Here is a 14,193-nt window from a genome sequence, read left to right as displayed (position 1 = left end):
CTTGTATCAGTGTTATATTTCAGCAGGGGAAAAAAAAGTCTGAGCAACAAAAGGAATTTAATTTACAATTTGAGAGATCTGTAAATAGCATTAGAAAAATACATCTGCTTTGAAATTGCATATTAAATGACCCATGGGTGAGGCAATTTTTGGCATATGATTCACAAGAAGTATCATGTTTTAGAACCTTTAGAATTTTTCAGTGTTTGCTTTCCCTAGAGAAAGGTGTCATCAGCTCTGGCCTCGGTCACGGTGTCACACGTACAGCAGTGAGTCCCACTGCAGCAGTAGCTGGGCTGTGGTGCAAGGCACTTCATTACTTTTACTGAGCACTCCTGTGAAATAAGCCTTTTAGCTTTGTTCCACTTCAGAAACTGCTGTGAAAGATGGATCCACTTCTGCATTAGAAAGTGAGTGAGGAAAAGTTGACTCGTGCAGAACAATTCTCTTCAGTAATTGAGCAACACTCAATATGTTTGAGTTAGCAGTCTGATCTCATTTGTATGCCGTCCTGCCAAAAATGCTTAGCAAGATGGTGTTTGGGTATAAGTCTAGCCTGAAGCTTTGTGGCAGAGGTGTCTGGAAGCTCCTGAATGACCGTAGGGGATATCAGAGCTCCAGCAGTGAGATCCTCCTCCAGGAGGGTAGGATTTAGACAATATTTTATTTAACACAGTGACCCCATGTCCTGCTCCTCTAGTGGGTACATAATTGATCTGTGAGACTTACAGTCACTGAAACCCTGATGTGTTGCTTTTCATATTCCCCATTCACTGAACTCTACTGAAAGTCTTCCCAGCAGTTAAAATTTCCAGTGTTTTCTATTGTTTAAGTGCCTCGAAGGGCCCAGCTCCATCTGGAAACATGGAGGCATGGTATTAACTGCACAGGAATTTTGTAGGAAATTCTATACATTGTAAGAAATGTAACCTACTATATTAAAAGTAGGTGGAATTCAGGCTTTGTGGACTTAAGCTATTGTTGTGAATGGTGGTTCAGTGCCACAGCATCCCGGGGTTATTCAGCTGCTCTGCACAGACAGATGAAGATGTTGTCTAACCAAGCCAACACCAAGAGGGCAGCCAGAGCAGCTGTCCAGGCTCCCCAGTGCTGTCTGTTTCTAAGGACCTCAGGTGCTGCTGAAGCTGGTCTCCTTTATGTAAACACCAAAGGGTAAATTCAATTGCCGTGTCTCCTGCTAGAGTGAGGTAACCAGACATCTCAGACTCCCTGCTTGGCCAGAAGACTTGGGATTTTTAATAGCCATTAAAAATATATTTATTTTTTGCTGTTCTTGGCTGATCTTCTCCTTTCATGCTGATTAACAATGCTCTGATCTTTTACTGCTGCCTTTTAGTAACATAACAGCCTTCCAAGATGGAAGAAGGCCATGCTATTCCTCTTACTAGTGTTTATATACCCTGTAATAATTTTTATTCCACAGTTGCTGCTCTTGCTAATTTTTTCAACATCCTAATCCACACATTTTATTTTAAATGTTGGGGTGCTTCTTTTAATTTTCCATAAGGCTTGTTATTTGTTCAATTTAGAATATGGAGCATTGCTTCTTTGCCTGCAATCCTTGCAGACATTTGAATTGCCATCTGCAATTTTATAACATTGATAATAATTTCCCCTTTTGTTTTAAATGGAATACTCTATGATGGGTATTATTTTGATTAATATGATGTTCTTTTCAGTTAACAAGGGACAGCATGGCTCAGGGACTAGACAATGCAATATGAAAATGTTTGCCACTATCTTGTTGCTCCATGTCTAGACTGAGTAAATGATCAAAATAGTTTGTATGAGATGGGTTTCTCTCTCATTTCTTTTTTTTTTTTTTGGCATTTGATTGCTCAAGTTTGATCCTCAAGAAGCAATTTTAATAGCTGTTGAGAGTGTGACATTGCTAATGAAAATGAACAGATTGTGTCTTAATTCTACAATAAAAATAAGTACACGTAGAGATATTATTAAAAGAGAAATTGTGCATGTGTGATATTTCCCTTCCCTATATTCTCTTTGTTTATAGTGTAACAATTTACAGCTAAAACAAATGCATGGAGCAAGCAGACTGCTTCAAATGAAATTAAATTTGTTCTTCCAAGCGGCACACTGTAAGACCCACTGAAGCCCTGAGTAGCAAACATATAAATATGGATCCTTTCAATGTTCTTATTTTTTTAATGAAAACCCTACATGGATGGAAACTTGTAAAAATGAACTTCAATCACAGAAATGCTTCAGCTTTTGCAGGTGGGCAGAGGAAATTCTACTTCACTGTATAAATCACTTAAAATGTCTTGGCTTGCAAAGCTTCTAAACTCTGCTCTGTGCAGTATCAAAGAATTATGAGTGTTATGCAAAGAGAATGTGATTATGGGTATTAAATAGGAAGACTACCAGGGTCACATGGCACAAACATGAAGAAGACCATGTGGATAAAAGGATTTATGCAGTGGAAGATTCTTAGGCTCCCCTTCATGAATTAATGCCTTCATAAAAGAAAAGAAAAAGCAAGAAGTATTTCTCTCAAGAAATAACAAACAAGCAACAATAGGTTGTTGGTTATTGCTGCAGTCAGTGTTTTATCTCACATTGTCTTGGTTCAGCTTTGTATCAGTGGGTTTCAGTCTGGTTAAGACTTACTGCAGCTCTGATGCTTTTGTTTTTATGAGAAAGAAGTTGTTATCTTAATACCTCTATTAATTTACTGGGTACTGACAAGCACTGGGGATATGGATGCTACTGGGAGAAAGAGGCAGAGAGTAATATTATCTCTAGGAAAACACTTTCAAAAAGATCTTTGCAGTACTTTTGAGTCAGCCCTATTGGCAATGACCCCAGCTACGTTTGGAGTCATTTGGGGTACTGATCTGAAGCTAGCAAGCTACTGCTTCTGAAATCTCAGGGAAGTTCTATTTTAAGGTCAATACTGAATCACAATTAAATGTGTGTTCAGTTTTGACTAATCATGTGCTTGCTTCATGTTTTGAAGCCTTTGCTGGTGCTGCAGCCTTGCTGGGCTGAATATTGCACATGCCCAAAGGAAGTACTCTAAAGGCCTTGCAGATCAGAGCAGACTCTATGGAACATGGGAAAAGGGGAATTTCTATTTTGCACAGAGAGAATCGAGACCCAGGTCCTTCAAAATGCTTCTTGCTTTGTGTACCTGGATCTGACTGAAATCAGTGTGAGCCAAACACACAAATGACTTGAGCATCTGAGACGTCAGTGCCAGGGCTGGCCTGGGATGGCACCGCTAAGCGTGGTGGAGGTGAGTGGGCAGATCTGGTGGGGATGCAGGGTGGCTTGGCTTGTGGAGCAGCATCTCTGAGCCCATAGGAATGCCTCTCCCTTATGCAACATCATCACACCTTTCCTGTAGCCTTTGGGTCTTTCATTGGGTGTTAAGATTTTTTTGCGCCTTTTTTTTTTCCAATTTTTAATGTATTGTTAATGGAATCAGCAGGGTCATGTCCACTGACCTGTATTGGCACCTTCCTAATGACTGGTACTTGGGCATTTAGGAAGCCTGGAGCTGACCCAAAGCCATCTGAGCAGCAGTTGTTATTCAGTGGCACTATTTTGTGTCCTTCCTAGGTTCTTTCAGAAAATACTGTGTACAACAGTCCTCTGTGTAACTGCAGTTGTGTTCTTGGGATATTTGTTTTTTGATTTTGCCTTTTTTTTTTCTTGGTAATATACCTCAACCCACACAGTGTCTAGTGCAGGCACATGTGTACAAGGATGTGTTTCAAACCAGCTGGGTGTCATAGCACAGAGGCTATGAAAGGTCTGCTTCCAACAGGAACAGTCAGTCAGCTCCACTGGCATCACTGGAGCTCACAGGAATGAGTTTGAAAACTTCTGAGAGGTTTCCTGTGCCCTATTCACAAGGGCCATTAGTGTGCCATTAGTCAAAGCCCAGGTTAACTGTCAAAATCAAGGTAAATGAGGACTCAAATGACCCCTAAACAAGAAAACATTTTCTCTGTGGGAATGAGTTTTATCTGTGGTGAATAAATCTCACAGGATCAAACCTGTTGATAGTGAAAAGTAAATAAGATGCTAGCAATTCACTTTAATCACACCAGACAATTGTTCGTAACAGAAATGGAGAAAAAATTGGACAAATTATGCTGAATACCTTCCTTTAGAAAGAAAATGAGAAGGAAAATTATTTCCATTTGCTTGAACTGCTCTTTTCCTATCCTGCTGTCTTCATGTCTCAGCTGCCAAGGGCAGAATGATGTGATTCATAGACTTTTTAATTGAAGTTGTACGTGGCCTAATCATAGGGCTGCTGTTCATTTGGAAGTCAATGGCAAAATTCCCACTGCCTTTTAGAGAGGAAGCTTGGTCTATCAATGGGGAGAGAAAAGTACAGCATCAACCTGGGTGATCCAGACAAGGGGTTGCTTACATTTGTGGGACCATGCTCTGGTTCATGTCCCCTGGTATGTCACTGGTTCTTGCATAGCTGCAGATCTTGTGGTTTCATCTGTCTCTTTTCAGAGCCTGAAATTCTGCCCAAGTGATTTTATAGTTAAGTTCTGATGTTTAACCTAAATTTGTCATCTCAGTGTGTTAGGCTGTTCCAGCATGTCCTGTCCCTTTTGAAACAAGGACTATTTCTCTTTTGTTAATTCTGTATTGAGTAAGATCCCTTAAAACATCTGTTTTGAATGTTTTCTTTATTATCTTTAAAGATGACACCAGTGTAACTCTACTTCTGACCTTCTTACATCAAATCTTCTGTGATTTACCTACTCATCTATGAATATCCATCATCTTTTCTTATCCAAAATGCAACTCTGTGTCAGGTATTGCATGTACAACTGCAGAATCCAGGTTTGCAATACCAGGTCTTAGGTGGTGCTGAGTGGCTTGGCTTGCTCCAGCAAAGCACTTAAGAACTGCTCAAAAACAAAGTGAGTAATCCCAGAAGCAGAAGGCATGCTGTATTGCTGAGTGGAATTCAATGGACTTGTCAGCCTCCAGCTAATAAATGGGAACGATTGCAGAGTAGCTGGCCATACCAGGGCTGTCAGACATACAAAGACCAAGGGAGACCAGATCTGTCAAGCAGCACTTTTACAACACTGACATTTTTTAAAGAAGGATATGCTTTAGTTAGATGTGTGATCGAAATCTACGGCTGGAGCGAATGATTTTGTCTTGTTCTGAATATTATTCAGTGGCCTGGCTGATCAGTCAGCCTGCTGGACTACTGTCAGTGGTCTATGGGTACTATAAATGGGTTATCAGCCCTTTTACCTGTCACAAAAGATGCCAGATTTATTAGTGCCAGAGACAGGCTCTCTAATGGAGTCATTCTCAATTTCTTCCAGACTGTGACCACAACTCACAAAAAGAGGGGACTTTCAGAATTCCTCTTCTGTGATTCCAATAAAAGAAGAGTGTTTCTTGCACATGTGTATATATCCCTGCAGACTCATCACATCCAGGAGACTGATTTTACTATTATTTTCTTGTTGAATGGATCAGGCATCTGCAGCACTGCAAACACCATCTCTTTCACATCCACTTACTATGAAGTGCTCAGTGACTTTGTAAGCCAGTGATCTACAGGCCTGCCTTGCTGCATGCTTTTGCACCTCCCGGTCTGAAAGTGGCCTCTTCAGCTACTCACTTTCTTCTTGGCTACTTTAAATCTGCTTTTCTGTTTGGAAGACATATATCATCCGTGCCAATCTGGGGGAATGGAAGAGAGAGATGGTTCATATTAAAAAAAAAATATTCCTGCAATGTTATATGAATAGATTGTATGATCAGAAAATGAATGCAAAAATAAATTTGGTTTTCATGAGCCACTAGCTGCACACTCCAATTTTACATGATAAGAGATCTTTGCAGTGTGGACAGTTGCAATTCCTACAAATTTTCTAGCTCTGTTGATCAGTTCCAGTGAAAAAAATCAAGTTAGTTCTACCAAATTCTCCCCGCATGTACTTCTGGTGAGCTGGGCAGCACTGTGCTGTTAAAGAGCACTGCACTAAACATCTGTGCAAATTTGTAAATGTAAAGGCATTGCAGAGCAACAGATTTTATCAGCAATAACTGGAAATGGCAAAAAAAAATTACTATTATATTCTAGATGAAAAATTCATTATAGGTCATCCATGTGTTCTTTTTTCCTCAACTTTTGCTCACTTTATAGGTGTAATTTAGGCTATTTTGGTCAGAGACTTCACCATGCCATTTATTCTGGTCTTCTTTCTCTTCCCACAATTTCCATGTTTGAAGTGATTTTCTTTTAGAAAAGGTAATTTTTCCCATTTGTGAGAAACACAGGCTGTAGACATCTGGGAGAAAAGTGGATCGGGGTCAGCTAGCCTGAAGGGAGAGAGCTGGCACAGGAGGGGTCCTAGTTCTGCCTGTTCCTCCTCTCACAACTTTTGGGACTGAGTTTTTTAAAGAGCAAGCATCATGCCACAGCATAGAGAGCTCAGCTATTCCTGCTCTGTAAGAGGGGACAGACCTTGGGGAGACTTGTTCTTGCTGACCCTGGTGGCATTGCCAGGGGCACACTTCCTTCTCCTCACTCTGGAGTCCCATGGAGTAGCTTTGGGTAGACTCCCAGGTGTACTTTTGTTGTGTAGGAGCAAAGTGCATGGCAGCAAGCTAAAATTTTGAAACATTCCTTTCATGATCTGCCCTTTCCCAGATTTCATTGTGGCATCAACAGTGCTACATTTGTGTTGACATAACTCAAGGCACTTTATGCTGGTTGTGAAATTACATAGGTGGTGTTGAAATTTCATATTTTGGTTGTACACTATCTCACAGGTAAAATAGGACAGTTGATCTCTTTTAACCAGGTAAACTCTCCCTGAAGTACTTCTCTGAGCACCTGTTCCACATGCAGTAAATAAATCACAAGGGAGAGGACAATATTATTTTATTCTTTTACTAAAATCCTAAACCTGTTTCTAATGAGTCAGACATTAAATCTACATTTATATTACTATGTTGAATAGTGCAACATTTTTCTCTGGTCTTCTTAAACTTATCAATGGATCTATAGTTGACAGTGGCAAACCACTGTATCAGATCAAATGACTGGCAAAAATGGAGTTTTGACTGGAAAATTTCACAGGGATTTTCTTTCCCCTCCTCCATCCAAGTTTTCAAACAATGCTATGTAATTGACATTTCCCAGTTGACTGGACAATAAATAACCTGTTCAGCTGAGGTAAATCTGATGCAAGGGAAAAGAGAGATGTGAGAAAAGATGCCTCTTGTGTTTATTCTAAAATGATGCTCCAAGGAGTTAAACAAACTTAGAAATTTAAATCTTACCAACATCTGGTTTGTATCAACGGAAACCAAAAGCTTATAACAGTCTGGCTGGATTATTATTCTGTGTCTGTGAGCTTGTGTGTCTTAACTTCTGACTTTACCTGAGAGAGTACTGAACTGGAAGCTGCTCAAGAAACTGGAAATTTCTTCAAACACACACACCAGCATTAGGATTATTCTTCATCTGCTTAGCCTCCACTCCCTTCAGTGTCAGTTGTGTGAACAGCACAACCTCTTATGGTCAGTCAGGTCACCTAATTTAGGCACCTACATCTTCCACTTAGAAAATAGCAGACTTTTGAGAAATATTGGGTGCTAGTTTGTACTCAACTAGCTGGTCTGCATAACTTTCTTCTGAAGACAGGTACCTCATGGGAGAGGGCAGCAGAGGGATGTTCCTTTCACATAGCAGACATAGTGCTCCCACAGGCAGTAGGGTGCCTTGAATGCTGGGTCCACTCAGCTGGACAAGGACCAAACTTCTCTTTTCATCTCAGAGAAATAACTGAGCAGCAAGGCCATACAGTATGGCCATGAGAGTATCCCCCTGTGAAAGCTGAACCACAGGTAACAGCAGCAAGAGATGTGTGACTTCAGCTGAGTAGTTACTTGACTGTGAAGAGGAAGTTAGGCCCTGCTTCTTGGGAGAGTATGAATTTCCCTTCAGTTTGTCACTGCAATAGTTGTGGGTTAAAGAAAACGCAGAACAGACCTGGGAAAATGGGTGAGGTCTTTGTACCCTCTGCCTCCAAGAGGAGTGCCCTAATGACATGCTTGCAATGATATTCCTTGCTGCCTTTTTCTGTGTCTATAGCTCTTGCATTCCCAGCTGCACTGTGGCTCAGTTTCAAGGGGGACAAGGAGGAATGCTCTCCTTCACCAGCATACCCCATGATCTGGAGGTTAGAACACTTTTTGGAGAGTGAGTGGGCTTAATCCCTCTTAGGCTGCTCAGTCTCTTTTGCTTTCTGCTCTAACACTTTGCTATCCAGAGGCAGATACCAACACTGCCTCTGACTGTCTTTAATTCTGCATGCTTCTCCTAAGGACTTGTGCAGTGTCCAGGTGCAGTAGTCATGCACTGAAATGATCCTGCAGCAGGGTTTTGTGTGTCTATCTCTACAGAGCATGGCCTTTAGGACATAAGGGGAATAAAGATAGAAATGCCAAAGACATTTAAGAAAGGAACAAATGAATCTCAGTTAAGTAGTGGAAAGAGGATTGGATGAACATTTGGACAAACCTGCTTGTGCCTGCAGGTAAGATTTGAAGAACAGGTTGCCACCTAGATCATCTGCAAAATTTAACAGACAGGGCTGCTCAGGATGTCATCCTGAAGTGCTCTCCAGTCCTTGGGAGCAGCTGTCGCTGTTCCCTCAGGAACTCACACAAGTTCTTTCTGGTTTAAAAAGAGGTAGGACATATTTTGGAGACCTATTTCTGTATGCCAGCAACTTCAAATGACTACACATGTCTGGTTTCTGATTTCCAATACTTCAATTGCATTCTCCTTGTTTGAATACTGGCAGGATTTTTGTTCACAACCTTCTTGTTTTTCTTTCCTTGGAAATAAAAATTACAAGTGACCTGTGAATCTTCTGGGTCCTTATATCAATAAAAAATGGCTAAATCTGATCCTAAATCTATGATGTGAAATATGTTTCCAAAATTCCTCAGATAAAATAAGTGCTAATACACAATCTGAAAGTTTTTAACATCTTCTGTTTGCAAAGTTAATAGTATAGCTTAGCCAAATAAAATCTTCTTATGTTACAATGTGTTTTAATTTCTTTCTATCTTAGCAGAAATCTTTATGGTATAATGAGCTGAGGGTGTGCTGATAAAATTAAACATCATTATATCTCTGTGTCTTTAATAGTTAACAGCATTTTTAAGCTCCTTTCAGTTTTTCCCTCCTTTAAATGTGAAGTATTCTTAAGATGCAATGATCTGCTGGTAGTTGGAGAGACACATGTGGATGTGCTTCTGTGTCTTTTTTCTTCCTTTTATTTCTTTTTTTTTAAATCACTGTACTATTTTTCCTCCCTGCTGTCAGTTGCTTTACTTCTCATTTTTGTCCACACTACTTTTCTAAAGATAGACAGAACTGTGGGATCACAGAGTAGTTTGGGTTGGAGGTGACCTATAAAGGTCATCTGGTTCCAACCCCACTTCCATGGGCAGGGACATCTTCCTCTAGACAAAGTCATTCAAATTGCTGCCCAACCTGTTCTTGAATGTTTCCAAGGATGGAGCATCTACCACTGCTCTGGAAAACCTGTGCCAGCATTGCACCTCCCACACAATAAAAAAATTCATCCTTATATCCAGTCTGAATTGACTCTTTTTTAGTTTAAACTCATTACCCCTCGTCTTGTTGCTACTCCTGCAATGTAATACTCTGTTGTTTTATAGAGAAGAAGACGTGATGGACTCGTTGACTTGTAAACTCTGGAAATTTGGCTTCTAGTACCAAAAAGATGTAATCAGTAAAAGCAAAACAGAATCTTTCAAAGCTTATGAGACCTCTTTGAAGAGCCTCAAAGTAAGTTGACGGAAAGCAGGAAACATCCATTTCCTATCATATGTTATGTTTCTTCCAGTTTCCAAAACATATATAATTATGGTTAATCATGTTTAAATTATGCTCTGGAAAAAATTATTTAAATAGTAGAAGATTCCACTGCATTAGGAAATGCTTGTAGTTGCATGAGAGAGGATGATGTGTCTGGTTGCCTAGAAATGTGGTTGAAGTCCACATCACCTTTGCCAAGATAAGAAATCTGTGCTATCCCTGCTAGGTGGTATTTGCATACATCTGGTCAGGGGCTTATTTACTGGGGAAACTAGAGGAGTAAAGAAGGAGGGGAGTAACAGTGGCTAAGCTAAAATATTTAGAATGGTGAAAGCAAATAACCAGCCTCCCTGGCACCTATGTGATGTAAGGAAGGGTCCATTTCACACCTGTTTGACTAGAAAAATCCATGGGATTGTTCCCTTTTCTGACCTTTAAAATACTTATAAGAAATGTGAATGGAAAATCATGTTTTTCACATGTTTGTGGTTTTTATTTCTTCATGAAATGTTTTTCCATTTCTCCACCCATTCTCTTCTAAAGGAACAGGAATTTCTGAACCCTTTTCTGCTGTTAGCATTAAGGGGGTGAAAAGCCTAGATGGTAGCATTTTCATTAGTAGGCTTACATAAAATAGATGATTGAAACAGTCTTGTTCTGACTATATTTAAACAAAGAAATGTAGAAATTATTACTTCAGCTTTTTTTTTCAGACCTACATACTAGGTAGATGTGGCAGAGCAGTAGAGAGAAGACTCTCAGCTGGATGCAAAAAATATGACCCTGATTATGTGGACAATTATGATTATATTTTTTGCTAATACAATATTTAAATACATATTGCCAGTGCAGTACATAATATAAGTTATATTGTGTACTGCACTGGCAGTATCACCTTTTAGCAGGTCTAAAGGGTGATAATACAAACAGGTTCAGCTAGAAATGTATAGGTTTAGAAATGTATAGGTGTACAGCTTTTGGCTTTGCAGAGTGCACAGTTGTACTGCATGCAGGGACAACTGAAAGGGAGAGGATGTGTGACTGAAAGGGAGAGGATGTGTGTGTGTGTGGGGGTGTGTGTGTGTGGGGGGGTGTGTGTGTGTGTGTGTGTGTGGTGAGGATGCATGTGAAGACTCGCTATTTTTTGTTGTGGCCATAGCAGAGCATAAGGAGTAAACTGATTTCCCGAGTCCCAGCAATAGGTTCCTGTAGGACAGTCACATTTTCAAAGATAAATAGAAATCTTTCTTTTCTTTCTGACAGGGCTTGGGATTCTCAGTCTCAAATGCCCAAAGCATAGTCTGACTTTACTGGGACTTCAAATTTTCACATGTCTACATATAAACTGTGTCTGAGTGAAGGAAAATGTGAATAAGTGAATGAGAATTGAGGCATGGGAATACTCTAATATTCCCTGTTCTCTCAAGGCAGAGATGAGCATGCTGAGGAAACCCATACTAGCTGTTTCTTGATTCTGTGCTCTTCTATTCCAGGCTTATGCAGCATTTGGAGACGTGTAATTTATACAGTACACAGGTTGCATCTAGAGTATTCCAGGTCTGACCAGTGACAGTCAGAGATTATGATGACTGATGACACTTGATGACTATGGGATGTTTGGGTGAAATGATTTGCTCTTAGTCTAAATAAATCTCTCACAGCAGGGTCTTTGGGATAGCAAGGGGGTGAGAGATGAGCTGAAGTTTCTGGTACAGCCTGCTGTATGTGAGGTATTTTGGTGGTGTTTTGCCTGAGGAAAACCAGTGCCATTTCTGCCACACTGATGCAGAGAGGCTCATGGATAAATCAGGCTTTTGTTCGGTTACCTTTAAGTTCTTGGATAAAATTCATTGATTTTGGCTAATAATATACTTAAGCAGAAGCTGGCTCTTTGTGCTGGGTTGGATTGGTGCTATAAGGAGCACTTGTATTCCTTGATTTGTATTCCTTCTTCCGCCTTTTTTAAAGTGGTCAATACTTTATTTTTAGAAAGAGCACAAAGGAAGCAATGGCAAGAGGAAAGAGAAAACTGGTCCCAGTGCTAAAACCTTGGTTTGAGTTGTGCATATGATGATGAGATGAATTGCCTTTCCTAGGTTTGTAGATGTATGATTGATTTACCAGGAAATGTGCTGTTATTATAAATGTGGGGCCTAATTTGGATTTTGTTGCTTGGGAATTGCCGGGGTGGGGAAGGAAAGTGGGATCCAGCCTTTATTTTTACTCCTTTTCTTAGCCTTGGGAATGCACATGTTCAAAAAACATCTGTCTCGCTCCTTCTGCACAGTCTGCTCATCACTGCCTTTTGCTGAAGCAGACCAAACGCTCTTGGCACAGAGGAGCCCAGTCTGCACACTTACTCTGCCCGGTCAGGCAGTAGCTACATTTTAGAAGGAAACCGCAGTACAAAAGTGGGATCTCAGGTTCCATGCAGTGTATGCAAAGCAGTTTCATTTAAAATGTCACGTTTACCTTGGCAGAGCCACTCTTTAGTAGGGATTAAGGCTGCAGAAACCACTGAATCATACTCTGTGTTTCTATATGCGTGCCAGGTCACAAACATAAATTGTAATGTTGGCCCTCATCCGTCATCACATAATGCTCTGGCATACTTTTTCATTCCCTGAATATGAGTGGAATGAGAAGGTTACTTGGAAAGTCATCTGTCTGAGAAGCTGTCCTGTTATAATTAGAGGGCAATCTTGAATTTCATCTCTGGAAGATTATGAAGTGAAGAGGAGGGAGAGAGGGATGTATATTGTAGGTTACCAGGGCATCTGGTAAACCAATCTGACCATGACTTGAAGGGCTGAAGCAAAAAAAGTTGGGAGAATCAGACAATGCTATTTTTTAAACAAAAAGGTGTAAAGATGACCTCAAACAGCCAGATATGGAACTAGATATAAGTTTAAATTTCAAGCAATTCTAAGCTTCAGGGATATTTAGAGGTGGCAGTTTAGTTGGGCTCACATCTGGTACCAAATATTCACTTTTCTGTCTAAAAACTTCTTAGACACCAGAGTGAATGAAAGGCAGCTCAAGGTGGAGCCACAGAATAAGGGAAAATAGCAGACAATTGGATGGGTGTTGTAGCTGTCAATTAATCACAAAAAGTTAGCAATTATGATCTTACAAGTTATCTGCAGTTCTCTCCTTCCTCTTCATATCTGTATTACCAGCTAAGGGTTGCTGTCTTTAGCCCTGCTTCTGTCACAACTCCTGCATGTTCTGCCCAGCCTGATCTGGCCATATTTTTCAGAGACCTGCAACAGCCAACTTAAACCACCCTGGTGCTGTAATAAGGCAAGGAGGACCTTTTTTCATATACTTATGTTTCTTTCAAATATGTGGAGGACATTATCCTTTCAACAGCTTTCAGACAGACTGCTAAAGAAACATCAGGCTTTTGTGATAAATATGTTCTCTCTCTCTCTTTCCCTGGTCAGGAAATGTGTTACTATTTTTCCACTGGCGGTAGTGTGGAGTATTAGATGCTCTGAGAGGAATATAAATGCTTAAGGCTTCCTTCCTCTGGCACTTCATTAATGCCAGGAAGGAGGCTAGGTAGTGTTGCTTTAATTAACAGGCTTTTGCTAAAAGAAGTGGTTGGAGCTACCCGATTGCAGTTTTTTACACAGCAAAAGAAACACGAGAATTACTTCCTAGAGCAGAACATTGCCTTTAGGAAGAGAAATGCTTTTAATATATTAGGCTATGTGTGTCATACTTCACAATTTTATTCTTGACTTCTGCTGGGGACTGACTTAGACCTTGAAATAAGGACTGTGTTTCTTATATGAACTACTTTAATTTCTTGGTGACTTGAAGTCACTGATTTTTTTTCCTCCTTTCTAAACCTCTATGTTGTATAGGCTTTTGTAGGACAGATTTATTTAGATATTTTTTGTGAGACGACAAATTCAGATATTTTTATGGTGCTCTAAACTTTTCATTGCTTGCCAAGTTCTACCTGAACTGCTTTCCTTTTGTGTTTGCTACCAGTCCTTGCTCATATGAGGCAACGCTGAATATCACAGTGTTTGGTCAGTGACAGGGGAGCAGTGGTCTGAGTGAATATTATGTTTCATCTCAGATAATACCCACAGAATTTCACAGGTGTCTGGTGATGTGTAGATGAGCATGACTTGGCTGCATGGCAGGAATTTCTTTACCCATTGCCGTGGGGGATATTGTTGGTGTGCATACAAAGGCATTGCTTCGTGTGTTGAGTATATGTCTCTCTGTAAGGTACTTCTATAGCACATTGTTCCACGAGAGAACTTTATCCT

This window comes from Molothrus aeneus, chromosome 3 (genome assembly GCF_037042795.1).
Source record: "Molothrus aeneus isolate 106 chromosome 3, BPBGC_Maene_1.0, whole genome shotgun sequence".
NCBI classification, from domain to species: Eukaryota; Metazoa; Chordata; class Aves; order Passeriformes; family Icteridae; genus Molothrus; species Molothrus aeneus.
The sequence above is the reverse complement of the archived record's forward strand: the minus strand, read 5'-3'. Positions refer to the sequence as shown.